We start from the raw sequence: 20,094 nt of genomic DNA, 5'->3' as shown, positions 1-20,094 counted from the left end.
AGGCCTTTAATTTCCTTAATTAGTTTATTTTGGAGATTGTTTTCATTTTTTTTTACCTAGGATTTTCTTGCTGGATGACTTTGTTATTCTTTGACATTCAGTTCAGCTTATTCTAGACCTCTTCCTTAGGTTTCTTTTCTTTTTTTTTTTTTTAACAGATTGACATTTTTCAGTTCTCGTTTACTTGTTTCTTGCCCTGCCTGTGTGGTGCCTTTTTTTTCCCCCCTTAGGAGGGTCTACCTAGGTATTTTAAACCCCAATCAAATTTTCCCAGACCAAACTGGACTTCTCTCAGAAGGAAGGAGTCACCTGCATCAGTTTTCCTTGAAGGTGAGACCCAGCAGGTTGAAAGAATCTCCTATAAAACCTTCGAACTCTGTGTTTTTCCTATCCTGTCAAGTATGTGGCACTTGTTTGCCTGTGGGTCCCACCAGCATAAGATGATATGGTACTTTTAACTTCAGCAGACTCTCCCTGCTGGGGGCATGGTGAGACAGAGAAGAGATTGTAAGCTGGTTTTAATCACTTCAGTTTTCCATACCCAGGTGTCTGAATTCCTTGAGGAAGGGATTCTACCTTAGCTGGGTCCCACCCTTCTGCTGGGGAAGGCCCAGCCTCCAGGCAAACTCTCAAACAAGCTTAATTCTGCCTATACCTGAGGCAGCTGGAGCCTGAGAAGCCCTTTAGTTGTATTCAAACAGCAGTCAAGCTGTGGAAACATAGCCACAAAAAGAAAACGAAAGAAAATCTTTTTCAGAGCAAGATCCCCATTCCTCAGGCTTGCTAATCAAGATCTTAAGTTGTCACATTGCTCTGTGCATCTCCAGGTCCTATGTACCCACTCTTTCCTTTAGGGCCCTGATCCTTTCAAGTATTTTGTGTTGCCTGATCCAAAAAAACCTCTGGATTTTTTGTTTTTTTTCCTTTTTCTGTCAGCCTTGTCCCCCCTGCACTGGGGCAAAGCCCACAACCTCAGCTTTTACTTGAGGTTCAGCTGAACTGGGAGCCTATTTTTCGTAGTCAAAATTTGTTAACTAATTCCACAGTTGGAGCTTGGCTGTGCTCAGCCCCTGCTGCTAGTAGAGTCTCTTTCCTATCCCCTCTTGGAAGTAGTGTGTGGGGAAGGTATGCTGGCAGCCGCAGCTTAGGGAACTCACTGTTCTGGGTGGGCTTAAAGCCAGTCCAGCTTGTCCAGATTGGAGTACACTGTGTGTCTGGTCTCTGACGTGGCCCCAGCAGTTGTTCTGTACTGTTTCTGGTTATTTACTAGCTGCTCTGGAAGATGAACTAAATCCCACTCCTCACCAAGCCACCATTTTGGCTCCTGCCTTCTCTCCCTCTTGAGAGGGTTCTACCCACAGAGAATACATACTCTTCATGGTTCTTCACCAAGAAATCACTGTAGCAGAAAAGGCACTGCCCTTATGTGGAGGCCTGGGATGGTTCAGCTCTGTGGACAATTGAGTGGGTAAACTTCTCTATTTCTGGGTTTCAATATTAGGAAACCAATTTGGTCTCAATATATGCCATATTCTAATTCAGCTGTATGTGTATAAAGAAAATATTTTGGTTTCTGTATATTTTCTTCCTTTTTCTCATTTCTCAATGTGTTCAGAACTTAGGCAGGGAAGACAGGAACTTGAACTTCTCAAATCACTTACACCCTCCAACAAATTCTCTACTCTCACTCTCAGCAGCCAGGTGCCTACCCTTTGGGTGAAATATCAGAGGATTTTTCTCTAAAGAAATTGGCTCCACAGAAGATATCTCCATACTCTGATATTTTGGAGTTTCCAAGTGTAACATCTAGCTCACTATCCTATGTAAGTCTACCAGTTGACAAGCCCCTCCCACCATCTCACAAATTTTAAAAAATGCTTATTATGAAATTACTTCAGATCTACAGAAAAGTTGGAAAAAATCATCTCCATATATCCTTCATCCGGAAATATAAAATGTGAGCATTTTACCACATTTTCTTTGTCTCATTCTCTTTCTATATATATATTTATGTTATTTATATATTTATTATTATTGAAATATGAGAGGATATTGCAAGCATGATGTCCCTTTACTCCTAAATCCTTCAGTATCAATTTACTAGATCAAAGACAGTCTCTTACATAATCAAATAGCGACAGTATTGTTATGAAAAGCATGAAATTAACATTGATACATTTATATTATCCAATCTACAGACCTTATTCATATTTCATCAATTAACTTACTAATATATTTACAGCAAAAAAAAACAACAACCACTTTTCTAGTCCAGGATACAATCCAGTCTTATTTAATCTGTATCAGTTATAAAGTTTTTCTGTTTTTCACAACATGACCTTGATATTATTGGATAATATAGGCCATTTATTTTATAGAATGAATTTTCCTCACTTGGAGTTTGTCTGCTGTTTCCTCAAGATTAAGTTTGTGTTATGCATTTTCATCAAGCATACTACAGAAGGGATTTTTATCCTTTTGAGTGCATATTTTGGGATGCATGATGTCTATTTGCTGCATTAATGACAATGCTGTCTCTGACTACCTGATGAAGGTGTTGTTGCCATTTGTTAACTGTAAGTCACTATATCATTGTATTTCATTATGGGGTTTCCCCATCATTGTTGATTCTGTTATTTATTCATTTTATTCCCAACCATAAATCATCATAATAAAATATGAATGGAAAATCAAGTATCTCCATACTATTAGAAAGAAAGCCATACCTGAAAGAGAGTAAATGCTCACCCAATTGTGGAGAAGAAAATAATTTATTCACAATCTTGCAAAAATGGGCTTCCAACCAAATATGGTGGCTGGCACACCAAGCAACCCAAAGCAGTAGTGTTTATTTCCTAAACCTAGCATGCAGGTCCTTCCCTTGTTTCTCCATTGACTGGATACTCCAGAGGTTACAGCTTATCTGGATAGTCTAATTCAAATTTCTCCCCAAAGGTTCCTATTTTTTATTGCACTTTACATTTCAATGACCCTGGCTGTTGTTTATTTAAACTTGTGTATACCTATTTGGAGCCAATTCTAAGCTTGTGTCAGAGGCTCTCTCTCCTTCCCTACCTGCAAGACCGGTTTGAGCTGTCCTGAAGCCCTTTACTGTGCCATCTTGTGTGAAAGCTAAACTTAATTTTATTCTTACAAATCCTCCCTCTTTCTTTTTGAACTCTTTTAGTTTTCACATTTTCTTCAAATTTGATAAGAGCCTTTTAACACTCTTCATCATAGGGATCTTCCTCTTTGGGGGCATACAAATTGTTTTGCCTGTACTGAATAGACATTTGCTTGGTTAAAGCAGCCTCAATGAGTCTCTCAACTAACCCTTGGGCATATGGGATAATATAGCATCCAAATGCTATGAGTACCCCAGTTACAATAATTAAAGAAGTTAGCATGCACAGTGCCACCCCTTTCCATTTCCCAAACCAACATCCCATGAGGGGAGTATCAATGTCCGAATTTTTTGTCAATTCTTAAAGCTTTGGTGATAGTACCATTTGGGGTTGTATTATTGGAAATAAATGCACAACAATTATCCCTGACCATAACACAAATGCCTCCCTTTTCAGCTAGCATCATGTCTAGGACCATCCTATTCTCCCACATCATTTGGCTAGTAGTATCTAACTGTTCTCTGTTCCTTAAACTGCATCCTTGACATAATTGATAAATCTTTGCTGAGCCACATTTTTGTTGATGGTGACCCACCAGAATAAGGATGACTCAAATCTTACATCTGCTTGATTCTTAGCTTTAAACTCATTCGGGATTCCCAATGGCACCCCTATCAAAGGAACTAAGTAAGCTTTTTCCTTTATTTTTCTTCAAATTTTCTGCCTTGACCACCCTGACAACTTTGGGATCATTCTGTTAACTGGAGAGGGCATTGTTGGTGTCAGGGAAAGGACTTTTATCCTGAACCTTCCTAAAGGGTCTTTCCCAATGAGGTCTGCCCCCATCCCATATATTCTATCAACTACTACTGCATCTCTGCTGCCACCCTCTGCTGGATGTTTGTCTGCTTTCTTGATGGTTATCACCACCGGATTATACTTAAGATTTCTGCAATTTGGTGGGGAGTTTCCTTTCCTTTAATGGCCTCTAAGTCTGTGAAATTAATCCCATGTTCACAGTACACCCGTGAAACTGGGTAGTCCATCATATATCATCCCAGGAAGGGCAAGGAGAGGCTTGAATGTAACACCCCCTACTGGTTCTGAACACAAGTACTTGTTTTCCCTACTCAATTGCCATTCAATTGTTAAGTCTCCATAGTCTATTATTTGGCAAGCATCAAACTGTACAGTTTAGGATTCTTTACATTCACTACCAATTTGATGGGGCTTGTTGCATCTCCGATTTGGAACATTATGACTAGTACAACTACTCTCATTTTTAAATTGGGCCTCAGATCCCTCATCTGTCTTCCTTGGGTAAGACAGGGTCATAATTAACTATGTTAGATTAAAATACAGAGTCCAAAACCTAAATCCAAAATTCCCTTCTACCCTCCTAACTATTGTCCCTGTAATGTAATTTTTTTTATTAATTAAAGAAAAAAAAGAACTTAACACAACATTTAGAAATCATTCCATTCTACATATGCAATCAGTAATTTCTAACATCATCACATAGATGCATGATCATCATTTCTTAGTACATTTGCATCGATTTAGAAAAAGAACTAGCAAAACAACAGAAAAAGATATAGAATGTTAATATAGAGAAAAAAGTAAAAATAATAATAATAGTAAAACAAACAAAGACACAAACAAACAAACAAACAGGCAAACAAAAAAAAAACCTATAGCTCAGATGCAGCTTCATTCAGTGTTTTAACATGATTAATTTACAATTAGGTATTATTGTGCTGTCCATTTTTGAGTTTTTGTATCTAGTCCTGTTGCACAGTCTGCATCCCTTCAGCTCCAATTACCCATTATCTTACCCTGTTTCTAACTCCTGCTGGTCTCTGTTACCAATGACATATTCCAAGTTTATTCTCGAATGTCGGTTCACATCAGTGGGACCATACAGTATTTGTCCTTTAGTTTTTGGCTAAACTCACTCAGCATAATGTTCTCTGGGTCCATCCATATTATTACATGCTTCATAAGTTTATTCTGTCTTAAAGCTGCATAATATTCCATCGTATGTATATACCACAGTTTGTTTAGCCATTCGTCTGTTGATGGACATTTTGGCTGTTTCTATCTCTTTGCAATTGTAAACAACGTTGCTATAAACATTGGTGTGCAAATGTCCGTTTGTGTCTTTGCCCTTAAGTCCTTTGAGTAGATACCTAGCAATGGTATTGCTGGGTCGTATGGCAATTCTATATTCAGTTTTTTGAGGAACCGCCAAACTGCCTTCCACAGTGGTTGCACCATTTGACATTCCCACCAACAGTGGATAAGTGTGCCTCTTTCTCCGCATCCTCTCCAGCACTTGTCATTTTCTGTTTTGTTGATAATGGCCATTCTGGTGGGTGTGAGATGATGTCTCATTGTGGTTTTGATTTGCATTTCTCTAATGGCCAGGGACATTGAGCATCTCTTCATGTGCCTTTTGGCCATTTGTATTTCCTCTTCTGGTAGGTGTCTGTTCAAGTCTTTTTCCCATTTTGTAATTGGGTTGGCTGTCTTTTTGTTGTTGAGTTGGACAATCTCTTTATAAATTCTGGATACTAGACCTTTATCTGATATGTCGTTTCCAAATATTGTCTCCCATTGTGTAGGCTGTCTTTCTACTTTCTTGATGAAGTTCTTTGATGCACAAAAGTGTTTAATTTTGAGGAGCTCCCATTTCTTTCTTTCTTTCTTCAGTGCTCTTGCTTTAGGTTTAAGGTCCATAAAACTGCCTCCAATTGTAAGTTTCATAAGATATCTCCCTACATTTTCCTCTAACTGTTTTATGGTCTTAGACCTAGTGTTTAGATCTTTGATCCATTTTGAGTTAACTTTTGTATAGGGTGTGAGATATGGGTCTTCTTTCATTCTTTTGCATATGGATATCCAGTTCTTTAGGCACCATTTATTGAAGAGACTGTTCGGTCCCAGGTGATTTGGCTTGACTGCCTTATCAAAGAGCAAATGTCCATAGATGAGAGGGTCTATATGTGAGCACTCTATTTGATTCCATTGGTTGATATATCTATCTTTATGCCAATACCATGCTGTTTTGACCACTGTGGCTTCATAATATGCCTTAAAGTCTGGCAGCGTGAGACCTCCAGCTTCGTTTTTTTTCCTCAAGATACTTTTAGCAATTCAGGTCACCCTGCCCTTCCAGATAAGTTTGCTTATTGGTTTTTCTATTTCTGAAAAATAAGTTGTTGGGATTTTGATTGGTATTGCATTGAATCTGTAAATCAATTTAGGTAGAATTGACATCTTAACTATATTTAGTCTTACAATCCATGAACACGGTATGCCCTTCCATCTATTTAGGTCTTCTGTGATTTCTTTCAACAGTTTTTTGTAGTTTTCTTTGTATAGGTTTTTTGTTTCTTTAGTTAAATTTATTCCTAGGTATTTTATTCTTTTAGTTGCAATTATAAATGGGATTCGTTTCTTGATTTCCCCCTCAGCTTGTTCATTACTAGTGTATAGAAATGCTACAGATTTTTGAATGTTGATCTTGTAACCTACTACTTTGCTGTACTCATTTATTAGCTCTAGTAGTTTTGTTGTGGATTTTTCCGGGTTTTCGATGTATAGTATCATATCGTCTGCAAACAGTGATAGTTTTACTTCTTCCTTTCCAATTTTGATGCCTCGTATTTCTTTTTCTTGTCTAATTGCTCTGGCTAGAACCTCCAACACGATTTTGAATAATAGTGGTGATAATGGACATCCTTGTCTTGTTCCTGATCTTAGGGGGAAAGTTTTCAATTTTTCCCCATTGAGGATGATATTAGCTGTGGGTTTTTCATATATTCCCTCTATCATTTTAAGGAAGTTCCCTTGTATTCCTATATTTTGAAGTGTTTTCAACAGGAAAGGATGTTGAATCTTGTCAAATGCCTTCTCTGCATCAATTGAGATGATCATGTGATTTTTTTGCTTTGATTTGTTGATAGGGTGTATTACATTAATTGATTTTCTTATGTTGAACCATCCTTGCATACCTGGGATGAATACTACTTGGTCATGATGTATAATTCTTTTAATGTGTTGTTGGATTCGATTTGCTAGAATTTTGTTGAGGATTTTTGCATCTATATTCATTAGAGAGACTGGCCTGTAGTTTTCTTTTTTTGTAATATCTTTGCCTGGTTTTGGTATGAGGGTGATGTTGGCTTCATAGAATGAATTAGGTAGCTTTCCCTCTGCTTCGATTTTTTTGAAGAGTTTGAGGAGAGTTGGTACTAATTGTAATGTAATTTTTTAAGGATCCAAAGTCGGACTTATTTCCCAGGAATCAGACTGTGTTGTTGGGTACTTATCTGGCTCAAGTACTGGTCCTTTCACTTGCGTGTAGTGAGTTCAGCTTTTCTCTGCCATCTGGATGGCCATCTCAGTTGTCAACAAAACTTGATAGGGTCCTTCCCAGGTCAGTTGGAGTTTGGACTCTTTCCATGATTTGATCAGGATCCAACTGCTAGGTTGGTGTTGATGGACAGCAAATTCAAGAGGAGGGGTCTGGCCCAGCAAGCCAATGTGCCTGAGGGATGACTGAGTAGAAGACAAAGCTAGTATATAATTCTTAAGAAAGAGGTCCTTTGCAAAGTCAACTATTCACATAGTCTGTCCTAAGGCAAAATTCTCCTCTGGCTCTGGACATGTAAAACTCAGAGCAAGTTATTTGCTGCCAACATACAAAGGAGAGGCAATCATAGGATAAATACTCCCATTTCCATAGGGAGGAATTGAAAGGAACACAGGGGTCACTGAAACCAAACAGCCTCAAAAACCTGCAGGGCAAACTCCACTAGATTTCAAAATCTGAGAGCCATCTATCTTCGGGGCTCTAGAAAATAGCAGTCCCACCCCTTCCAAGGGCCCACAGTGTCTGGCCTCTCCGAATGCAACCCTGGGAGACATTGGAGAAACCACTCTCTTCTTGGCTCCACCTTTTCCAAGTATCAGGGCTGCGCCTGGGCTCCCTGCCATCTCTGGGCCACACGACCAACCCCTCCATGTGGTGGCAGCCAAGCTTTCCCCAAACCTCAAAGAATGTGCTGTACCTTCTCCAAGCCTGAGGCAGAACAACTACTCCACTGCAATGAGGTGGAAGGCCCACCCTCTGCCCTCAGGGCAAACTCACCCCCTCCAAGCACCTGGGTGGGTCGACTCTCCTGGCTGGAGGCTTTCTGACTTCAGATTCCAGCCTCCACAGTTCTGCCCCTGAAGCTATTCTACCTTCACATTGTCCCTCTTCTGTCCCTCTTAGTCCCAACAGACAGCAGTTCTCCTCATACAGATCCTGCTACACTCTCCTCTGGCTTTCCATGCAGTAGTCTTGGACCATGCCCACCATCCAGTCCCATGGGTCCACGTCCCTTCCCAACAAGTTACTCCTAGCTTCTGGAATGTACAGCAGGGGGCGTATATTTGGTTATCTTCCTAACAGCAGGTTTGAAAATGGGGACTTTAAATTCTTCCCTTTTTACCCCCCAAACTGTGAGGGAGCTATCAGAGAATTTAATTCCCTTTGGGATGTGGTTCACAAAAGATTGAGCTGCCCTGGTGTCTATCAAAAATATAATTTCTTCCTGATATGGGCCCATCTTCAGATTTATCAAAGGCTCCTGGTGGATCCTTGAGGTGAAGAGCCTCTGACCCCCCCATTCCTCAGAATTCACCAGGGGTATCACCCCTCCCCCTCCTTTCTTTAAACTCCCTTTTGAAATGACCAGGTTTCCCACAGTTATAAGACCCTGCTGAGTCTTGTGCCCTCTTCACCCTTTATCCCCTTTGGCCCAGACTGTTTTTTTTATCTCGCCTCTGCCTGTCTCCTCCCTGCTTTATTTCTAATCTCTTCTTGACCATGTGGTCGACCCTACTTAACATAACTTTAGCTTGTTACTCCTGCTTTTCCTCTTCCTTTCTCACAAATGCTTTCTGAGATTTTCTCAATAACTCTCCTACTGTTTGATCCATCCAACCATCTATTTTCTGGATCTTTTCTGAATGTCAGGCCAAGACCCCTTTACATTCTTGGGCCACAGGACTATCAGGGTCCATCCCTGAGTATTTTTTCACCTGGTCTTTCAACTTTTGCAGGCAAGCAGAAGGAGTCTTGTCTAAATTCACTCCTCAAAAACATAATATCCAACAAGATTTTGCTGGAAAAGATTCATAAAATATGTGGTTCAATGTCCAAGAGATTATTTGAGGTTTTTGGTTCCCAAATGAAATCTTCAGTTTAACCTGTGTCTCTTTTAATCATCCAACCTCTCCTTGGCTCAGCTACTTGCCCAAATACATCAGAAATCAGGCATCCTTCCTGCCACCTCAAATAATGTCAACCTTATTGCCCAGAAGTAGTTGGCAGGTTCTGTCAGGAGACACCATAACTCTCTTAGGAGTCCAGTTCCTGCACTGCCACATTCATTAAGACTGAACTCCTATAGGAAAATGCTCCCACATCAAGATAGTTTTATTCACTCATTTGCTTAACTTTTACCAGTAGCAAGTCTGCAACTCCTGCATTTGGCAAAAGGATTTGTTATAGAGAAACCCAGACCCAGCATTAAGTGGCCAGATTTCACTTTGAAATAGTTCTGTTGAACTAAAGAGATAAACTAGAGAATTACCAGAGTATCAGTAACACTGGGTAGCTTCTTCAAGTCCTTTTTAAGGACTAAAAATTACAGGATAGTTTAAGCTGTCTTTTTCTTGACTGACCTCAAAGGCTTTATTTAAGTTCTGAGATTTTGGTACAGACAATTTTATTCCCTGTATAAGTGAGGTCTTTAAGATCTCTCATTTGTGCCTTGTCTTCCTGATCATTATTATTCCAATTGGGATCTACCTTGGGGAATTTCTGCTCTGCTGCCATTATCCCTTATCCAGGCAGGTGTTGCCTCTCCTGTTCTTTCATAGCTGCCCTTCTCACCATTCCCCTTTGTTCCCCCATAAACAGGATATTTAGGATAGCCATAAGTTTAGACCAGATATATGACCAATTTCCCCTGGTCCAATAGGTACTTCTCTCAGAAGGTATAGGGACTCAACAGGTCTATGTTCTTTCACCCTTTTTCCTCAGGAGCACCCAGAAATGGAAAATTTCATATATCTTTTTTACACTGATCCAACCCCTTCTTCAGCTATTAATGGGTTGTCATGGGTGGAGCAGTTGGCCCTGATTGTCCCTCCAGTTCCCCAGTTAAAATGCAGGCTAGTTCCATTGAGCCTTCAGGGCTCAATAGTCCCTGCTACAAGGGAGAAGCATAGGGTGGGGAATGCTCAGTAAAGGATTGTGGACTTTAGCTTCTAAAGACTTAGGCTTTGGCTCTGGGGGTTTGATATTTACAGGATAAAGAGGGGTCGCCCTTCCCTTCCGACAACACATGACTCTTCTTTGGAGAAGGGCTACTTTTCTTTTTTTTTTTATCCTAGAGGTTATTCTTTTTTTTTTTTTTTTTAACTTTTTTTTTTTTATTAATTAAAAAAAGAATTAACAAAACAATTAGAAATCATTCCAATCTACATGTACAATCAGTAATTCTTAATAACATCACATAGTTGCATATTCATCATTTCTTAGTACATTTGCATCGATTTAGAAAAAGAAATAAAAAGACAACAGAATAAGAATTAAAACAATAATAGAAAGAAAAAAAACAAAAAAAACAAAAACAAAAAACCTATACCTCACATGCAGCTTCATTCAGTGTTTTAACATAATTGCATTACAATTGGGTAGTATTGTGCTGTCCATTTCTGAGTTTTTATATCCAGTCCCGTTGTACAGTCTGTATCCCTTCATCTCCAATTATCCCTTCTCTTTTTTTTTTTTTTTTAATTAACGGAAAAAAAGAAATTAACCCAACATTTAGAGATCATACCATTCTACACATGCAATCATTAATTCTTAACATCATCACATAGATGCATGATCATCATTTCTTAGTACCTTTGCATTGGTTTAGAAGAACTAGCAACATAACCGAAAAAGATATAGAATGTTAATATAGAGAAAAAAATAAAAGTAATAATAGTAAAATCAAAACAAAACAACACAAAACAAAACAAAAACCTATAGCTCAGATGCAGCTTCATTCAGTGTTTTAACATGATTACTTTACAATTAGGTATTATTGTGCTGTCCATTTTTGAGTTTTTGTATCTAGTCCTGTTGCACAGTCTGTATCCCTTCAGCTTCAATTACCCATTGTCTTACCCTGTTTCTAACTCCTGCTGAACTCTGTTACCCATGACATATTTCAAGTTTATTCTCGAATGTCCGTTCACATCAGTGGGACCATACAGTATTTGTCCTTTAGTTTTTGGCTGGATTCACTCAGCATAATATTCTCTAGGTCCATCCATGTTATTACATGGTTCATAAGTTTATCTTGTCTTAAAGCTGCATAATATTCCATCGTATGTATATACCACAGTTTGTTTAGCCACTCTTCTGTTGATGGAGATTTTGGCTGTTTCCATCTCTTTGCAATTGTAAATAATGCTGCTATAAACATTGGTGTGCAAATGTCCGTTTGTGTCTTTGCCCTTAAGTCCTTTGAGTAGATACCTAGCAATGGTATTGCTGGGTCATATGGCAGTTCTATATTCAGCTTTTTGAGGAACCGCCAAACTGCCTTCCACAGTGGTTGCACCCTTTGACATTCCCACCAACAGTGGATAAGTGTGCCTCTTTCTCCGCATCCTCTCCAGCACTTGTCATTTTCTGTTTTGTTGATAATGGCCATTCTGGTGGGTGTGAGATGATATCTCATTGTGGTTTTGATTTGCATTTCTCTAATGGCCAGGGACATTGAGCATCTCTTCATGTGCCTCTTGGCCATCCGTATTTCCTCTTCTGAGAGGTGTCTGTTCAAGTCTTTTTCCCATTTTGTAATTGGGTTGGCTGTCTTTTTGTTGTTGAGATGAACAATCTCTTTATAAATTCTGGATACTAGACCTTTATCTGATATATCATTTCCAAATATTGTCTCCCATTGTGAAGGCTGTCTTTCTACTTTCTTGATGAAGTTCTTTGATGCACAAAAGTGTTTAATTTTGAGGAGTTCCCATTTTTTTTTTTTTTTATTAATTAAAAAAAGAATTAACAAAACAATTAGAAATCATTCCAATCTACATGTACAATCAGTAATTCTTAATAACATCACATAGTTGCATATTCATCATTTCTTAGTACATTTGCATCGATTTAGAAAAAGAAATAAAAAGACAACAGAATAAGAATTAAAACAATAATAGAAAGAAAAAAAACAAAAACAAAAAACCTATACCTCACATGCAGCTTCATTCAGTGTTTTAACATAATTGCATTACAATTGGGTAGTATTGTGCTGTCCATTTCTGAGTTTTTATATCCAGTCCCATTGTACAGTCTGTATCCCTTCAGCTCCAATTATCCCTTCTCTTTTTTTTTTTAATTAACGGAAAAAAAGAAATTAACCCAACATTTAGAGATCATACCATTCTACACATGCAATCATTAATTCTTAACATCATCACATAGATGCATGATCATCATTTCTTAGTACATTTGCATTGGTTTAGAAGAACTAGCAACATAACCGAAAAAGATATAGAATGTTAATATAGAGAAAAAAATAAAAGTAATAATAGTAAAATCAAAACAAAACAACACAAAACAAAACAAAAACCTATAGCTCAGATGCAGCTTCATTCAGTGTTTTAACATGATTACTTTACAATTAGGTATTATTGTGCTGTCCATTTTTGAGTTTTTGTATCTAGTCCTGTTGCACAGTCTGTATCCCTTCAGCTTCAATTACCCATTGTCTTACCCTGTTTCTAACTCCTGCTGAACTCTGTTACCAATGACATATTTCAAGTTTATTCTCGAATGTCCGTTCACATCAGTGGGACCATACAGTATTTGTCCTTTAGTTTTTGGCTGGATTCACTCAGCATAATATTCTCTAGGTCCATCCATGTTATTACATGGTTCATAAGTTTATCTTGTCTTAAAGCTGCATAATATTCCATTGTATGTATATACCACAGTTTGTTTAGCCACTCTTCTGTTGATGGAGATTTTGGCTGTTTCCATCTCTTTGCAATTGTAAATAACGCTGCTATAAACATTGGTGTGCAAATGTCCGTTTGTGTCTTTGCCCTTAAGTCCTTTGAGTAGATACCTAGCAATGGTATTGCTGGGTCGTATGGCAATTCTATATTCAGCTTTTTGAGGAACCGCCAAACTGCCTTCCACAGTGGTTGCACCCTTTGACATTCCCACCAACAGTGGATAAGTGTGCCTCTTTCTCCGCATCCTCTCCAGCACTTGTCATTTTCTGTTTTGTTGATAATGGCCATTCTGGTGGGTGTGAGATGATATCTCATTGTGGTTTTGATTTGCATTTCTCTAATGGCCAGGGACATTGAGCATCTCTTCATGTGCCTCTTGGCCATCCGTATTTCCTCTTCTGAGAGGTGTCTGTTCAAGTCTTTTTCCCATTTTGTAATTGGGTTGGCTGTCTTTTTGTTGTTGAGATGAACAATCTCTTTATAAATTCTGGATACTAGACCTTTATCTGATATATCATTTCCAAATATTGTCTCCCATTGTGAAGGCTGTCTTTCTACTTTCTTGATGAAGTTCTTTGATGCACAAAAGTGTTTAATTTTGAGGAGTTCCCATTTATTTATTTCCTTCTTCAGTGCTCTTGCTTTAGGTTTAAGGTCCATAAAACCGCCTCCAATTGTAAGATCCATAAGATATCTCCCAACATTTTCCTCTAACTGTTTTATGGTCTTAGACCTAATGTTTAGATCTTTGATCCATTTTGAGTTAACTTTTGTATAGGGTGTGAGAGATGGGTCTTCTTTCATTCTTTTGCATATGGATATCCAGTTCTCTAGGCACCATTTATTGAAGAGACTGCTCTGTCCCAGGTGAGTTGGCTTGACTGCCTTATCAAAGATCAAATGTCCATAGATGAGAGGGTCTATATCTGAGCACTCTATTCGATTCCATTGGTCGATATATCTATCTTTATGCCAATACCATGCTGTTTTGACCACTGTGGCTTCATAATATGCCTTAAAGTCAGGCAGCGCGAGACCTCCAGCTTCGTTTTTTTTCCTCAAGATGTTTTTAGCAATTCGGGGCACCCTGCCCTTCCAGATAAATTTGCTTATTGGTTTTTCTATTTCTGAAAAATAAGTTGTTGGGATTTTGATTGGTATTGCATTGAATCTGTAAATCAATTTAGGTAGGATTGACATCTTAACTATATTTAGTCTTCCAATCCATGAACACGGTATGCCCTTCCATCTATTTAGGTCTTCTGTGATTTCTTTTAGCAGTTTTTTGTAGTTTTCTTTATATAGGTTTTTTGTCTCTTTAGTTAAATTTATTCCTAGGTATTTTATTCTTTTAGTTGCAATTGTAAATGGGATTCGTTTCTTGATTTCCCCCTCAGCTTGTTCATTACTAGTGTATAGAAATGCTACAGATTTTTGAATGTTGATCTTGTAACCTGCTACTTTGCTGTACTCATTTATTAGCTCTAGTAGTTTAGTTGTGGATTTTTCCGGGTTTTCGACGTATAGTATCATATCGTCTGCAAACAGTGATAGTTTTACTTCTTCCTTTCCAATTTTGATGCCTTGTATTTCTTTTTCTTGTCTAATTGCTCTGGCTAGAACCTCCAACACAATGTTGAATAATAGTGGTGATAGTGGACATCCTTGTCTTGTTCCTGATCTTAGGGGGAAAGTTTTCAATTTTTCCCCATTGAGGATGATATTGGCTGTGGGTTTTTCATATATTCCCTCTATCATTTTAAGGAAGTTCCCTTGTATTCCTATCTTTTGAAGTGTTTTCAACAGGAAAGGATGTTGAATCTTGTCGAATGCCTTCTCTGCATCAATTGAGATGATCATGTGATTTTTCTGCTTTGATTTGTTGATATGGTGTATTACATTAATTGATTTTCTTATGTTGAACCATCCTTGCATACCTGGGATGAATCCTACTTGGTCATGATGTATAATTCTTTTAATGTGCTGTTGGATACGATTTGCTAGAATTTTATTGAGGATTTTTGCATCTGTATTCATTAGAGAGATTGGTCTGTAGTTTTCTTTTTTTGTAATATCTTTGCCTGGTTTTGGTATGAGGGTGATGTTGGCTTCATAGAATGAATTAGGTAGTTTTCCCTCCACTTCGATTTTTTTGAAGAGTTTGAAGAGAATTGGTACTAATTCTTTCTGGAACGTTTGGTAGAATTCACATGTGAAGCCATCTGGTCCTGGACTTTTCTTTTTAGGAAGCTTTTGAATGACTAATTCAATTTCTTTACTTGTGATTGGTTTGTTGAGGTCATCTATGTCTTCTTGAGTCAAAGTTGGTTGTTCATGTCTTTCCAGGAACCCGTCCATTTCCTCTAAATTGTTGTATTTATTAGCGTAAAGTTGTTCATAGTATCCTGTTATTACCTCCTTTATTTCTGTGAGGTCAGTAGTTATGTCTCCTCTTCCATTTCTGATCTTATTTATTTGCATCCTCTCTCTTCTTCTTTTTGTCAATCTTGCTAAGGGCCCATCAATCTTATTGATTTTCTCATAGAACCAACTTCTGGCCTTATTGATATTCTCTATTGTTTTCATGTTTTCAATTTCATTTATTTGTGCTCTAATCTTTGTTATTTCTTTCCTTTTGCTTGCTTTGGGGTTAGCTTGCTGTTCTTTCTCCAGTTCTTCCAAATGGATAGTTAATTCCTGAATTTTTGCCTTTTCTTCTTTTCTGATATAGGCATTTAGAGCAATAAATTTCCCTCTTAGCACTGCCTTTGCTGCGTCCCATAAGTTTTGATATGTTGTGTTTTCATTTTCATTCGCCTCGAGGTATTTGCTAATTTCCCTTGCAATTTCTTCTTTGACCCAGTCGTTGTTTAGGAGTGTGTTGTTGAGCCTCCACGTATTTGTGAATGTTCTGGCACTCTGCCTATTATTGATTTCCAACATCATTCCTTTATGGTCCGAGAAAGTGTTGTGTAAGATTTCAATCTTTTTAAATTTGTTAAGACTTGCTTTGTGACCCAGCATATGGTCTATCTTTGAGAATGATCCATGAGCACTTGAGAAAAAGGTGTATCCTGCTGTTGTGGGATGTAATGTCCTATAAATGTCTATTAAGTCTAGTTCATTTATAGTAATATTCAGATTCTCTATTTCTTTGTTGATCCTCTGTCTAGATGTTCTGTCCCTTGATGAGAGTGGTGAGTTGAAGTCTCCAACTATTATGGTATATGAGTCTATTTCCCTTTTCAATGTTTGCAGTATATTCCTCACGTATTTTGGGGCATTCTGATTCGGTGTGTAAATATTTATGATTGTTATGTCTTCTTGTTTAATTGTTCCTTTTATTAGTATATAGTGTCCTTCTTTGTCTCTTTTAACTGTTTTACATTTGAAGTCTAATTTGTTGGATATTAGTATAGCCACTCCTGCTCTTTTCTGGTTGTTATTTGCATGAAATATCTTTTCCCAACCTTTCACTTTCAACCTATGTTTATCTTTGGGTCTAAGATGTGTTTCCTGTAGACAGCATATAGAAGGATCCTGTTTTTTAATCCATTCTGCCAATCTATGTCTTTTGATTGGGGAATTCAGTCCATTGACATTTAGTGTTATTACTGTTTGGATAATATTTTCCTCTACCATTTTGCCTTTTGTATTATATATATCATATCTGATTTTCCTTCTTTCTACACTCTTTTCCATATCTCTCTCTTCTGTCTTTTTGTATCTGACTCTAGTGCTCCCTTTAGTATTTCTTGCAGAGCTGGTCTCTTGGTCACAAATTCTTTCAGTGACTTTTTGTCTGAGAATGTTTTAATTTCTCCCTCATTTTTGAAGGATAATTTTGCTGGATATAGGAGTCTTGGTTGGCAGTTTTTCTCTTTTAGTATTTTAAATATATCATCCCACTGTCTTCTAGCTTCCATGGTTTCTGCTGAGAAATCTACACAAAATCTTATTGGGTTTCCCTTGTATGTAATGGATTGTTTTTCTCTTGCTGCTTTCAAGATCTTCTCTTTCTCTTTGACCTCTGACATTCTAACTAGTAAGTGTCTTGGAGAACGCCTATTTGGGTCTAATCTCTTTGGGGTGCGCTGCACTTCTTGGATCTGTAATTTTAGGTCTTTCATAAGAGTTGGGAAATTTTCAGTGAAAATTTCTTCCATTAGTTTTTCTCCTCCTTTTCCCTTCTCTTCTCCTTCTGGGACACCCACAACACGTATATTTGTGCGGTTCATATTGTCCTTGAGTTCCCTGATACCCTGTTCAAATTTTTCCATTCTTTTCCCTATAGTTTCTGTTTCTTTTTGGAATTCAGATGTTCCATCCTCCAAATCACTAATTCTATCTTCTGTCTCTTTAAATCTATCATTGTAGCTATCCATTATTTTTTCTATGTTTGCTACTTTATCCTTCACTTCCATAAGTTCTGCGATTTGTTTTTTCAGTTTTTCTATTTCTTCTTTATGTTCAGCCCATGTCCTCTTCATGTCCTCCCTCAATTTATCGATTTCATTTTTGAAGAGGTTTTCCATTTCTGTTCGTATATTCAGCATTAGTTGTCTCAGCTCTTGAGTCTCATTTGAGCTATTGGTTTGTTCCTTTGACTGAGCCATATTCTCAATCTTTTGAGCGTGGACAGTTATCTTCTGCTGCTGGCGTCTGGGCATTTATTCAGATTTCTCTTGGTGTTGGACCCAGCAAGGTTGTAATATTTTTCTGTGAAATCTCTGGGTTCTGTTTTTCTTATCCTGCCCAGTAGGTGGCGCTTGTGGCACACGTTTGTCTGCGGGTCCCACCAGTAAAAGGTGCTGTGGGACCTTATACTTTGGAAAACTCTCGCCGTCCTGGGGGTTCGCTAGCCGAAACGGCTTGAGCCGGCCCGGGGTCCGAACGCAGGGAGGGTTGCTGGTCGCCGCAGCCAGGGAAAGAGCCCGTCCGAATTTCCTAGTCGGCCCTGGGCAACAAGCGTGGCGGGAGGGCGCCAGCGGCAGCGGCCCGCCCGAGAGAGTGCACGTTCCCTGGGAGTCACGGGTTTGGAAGGGGCCTCCCCCTCCCGTCACCATTCTCCGCGGCCTGGGGGTTTCCGATCCAATTCTCTCAGTTGGTCCGGGGGCTGCGCGTGGTGTGGGCGCCAGCCGTCTTTGTTTCAGGGGACTGCCTCTCCAATTCTCCCAGCCAGCCCGGGAAGGGGGAAGGGAGTAACTCCGGCCGCTTGCCATCCCGCCCGGTAAGGCCCGCACGCCTCGGCGATCTCACCCGAGCTGCTTCTCTCAGCCAGCCAGCCATTCCAGGATGGGGTACGCTGTCTTTTTTATCTCTGTTATGGCTTTGGGCGCTTTCTGTATCGTTTCTACTCCCCTAGTAGGTGTCCTGGAGAAGAAACTAAGATCCGCGCGTCTTACTAAGCCGCCATCTTCCAGGAAGTCTTCCCTACTTTTCATTAACATAAGTATGAGGTCAGCACAAAGCCAATCCCAACCTGCCCTGTATTTTGGCCAGAATACATTGGGCTGCACAATGCTTTCTTTAATCCAGATATAACAACAATATTTAACCATTCTTTTTTTGTCCTTTCCCTTGGTCTATCAGTATTGATCCAATGTTCTGACATTCTCCCTATGGACTATCCAGGGGAATGTTCCTGGAAGACTCCATAGATACCTCCTCCCTTTTTCCCTGGCTTGCTGGATGCCTCTAACCATTCTGTGTCTTTCCTGGGTTTCTTTCTCTCACCACTGTTTCACTTCATCTGACTCCAGCCCTTTCCCTTGTGGGAGAAGGGAACCGTGGATTGGGACTCTGCACTTGCTTACTCAACTCTAGGCTCATCAGAATTCATCCTGACCACCAAGGCAATACTAATTAGTCTTTTTCTTACTTTGGTCAGTGCACAGAGTTGCCCGGTCACTGTGAGGCAGATTTTCCCTTCCCCTTTTGTCATCCACAATTGACAGATCCAAGTGTCTGGTCTCGGGTTCTTCTGGCTGTTGGAAGTAGGCCCCCAACAGCAGAGTCTGAGACCGTTCTATCAGTGGGGTGCATCTTCTCTTCTTCCTCCCTGGGGGTCCTGCTCCAAAGCCTTGGATCCTGGATGAGCCTTCAAAATTGTTAGAAAGAATGCCATACCTGAAAGAGAATAAACATTCACCAATTGTGGAGAAGAAAATAATTTGTTTACAATCTTGCATAAACAGGCACCCAACCAAATGTGGTGGCTGGTATACCAAGCAACCAAAGCAGCAGTATTTATTTCCTAAGCCTAATGCATGGTCCCTCCTCTGTTTCCCCAATGATTGGATACTCCAGAGGTTACAACCTATCCAGGTTGTCCAACTAATTCAAATTTCCCACTGAAGGTTCCCACATTTGATTATGCTTTACATTTCAATTACCCTGGCTGCTATTTATTTAAACTTGTTTCCACCTATTTGGCTCCAATTCTAGGCTTGTGTCAGAGGCTCTTTCTCCTTCCCTACCTGCAAGACCAGTTTGAGCTGTCCTGAAGCCCTTTCCTGTGCCATCTTGTGTGAAAGCTAAACTTAATTTCATTCTTACAATACACTTAATGAATGTTTCCAACATTGAATAGAGAAGAAGATAAACATCCAAAAGTTATTATTATAGAAAAAACATTAAGAATTCAGGGAATAGACGTGAACTTAAACTCTAAGTTGTCTCTACAGAGTGACTTGATAAGAATGCATTTAGAAAGTAAGAGCAGACTGTTAAGAGAAATATAAAAAGAGAACTAAAAAGGAGTTCCTGGGATTTAAAAAATTATCTCTGAAATTTGAACATCAATGGAAGAATTGGTGGATAAAGTCAAGAAAAATTCTCAAATAGGAGAACTGAAAGACAAGGAGATAGAAAGCATAAGAAATCAAGG

The 20,094-nt window shown here is 38.9% G+C and overlaps 1 pseudogene; it reads right to left on the bottom strand.

Moving 5' to 3' along the window:
• Positions 1-19,729, bottom strand: part of LOC143671979 (iron-sulfur cluster assembly 1 homolog, mitochondrial pseudogene) — a 29,500-nt pseudogene extending 9,771 nt beyond the window's left edge.
• Positions 19,730-20,094: the final 365 nt, after the last annotated feature.

Source organism: Tamandua tetradactyla, chromosome X (genome assembly GCF_023851605.1).
Source record: "Tamandua tetradactyla isolate mTamTet1 chromosome X, mTamTet1.pri, whole genome shotgun sequence".
NCBI classification, from domain to species: Eukaryota; Metazoa; Chordata; class Mammalia; order Pilosa; family Myrmecophagidae; genus Tamandua; species Tamandua tetradactyla.
The sequence above is the reverse complement of the archived record's forward strand: the minus strand, read 5'-3'. Positions and strand labels throughout refer to the sequence as shown.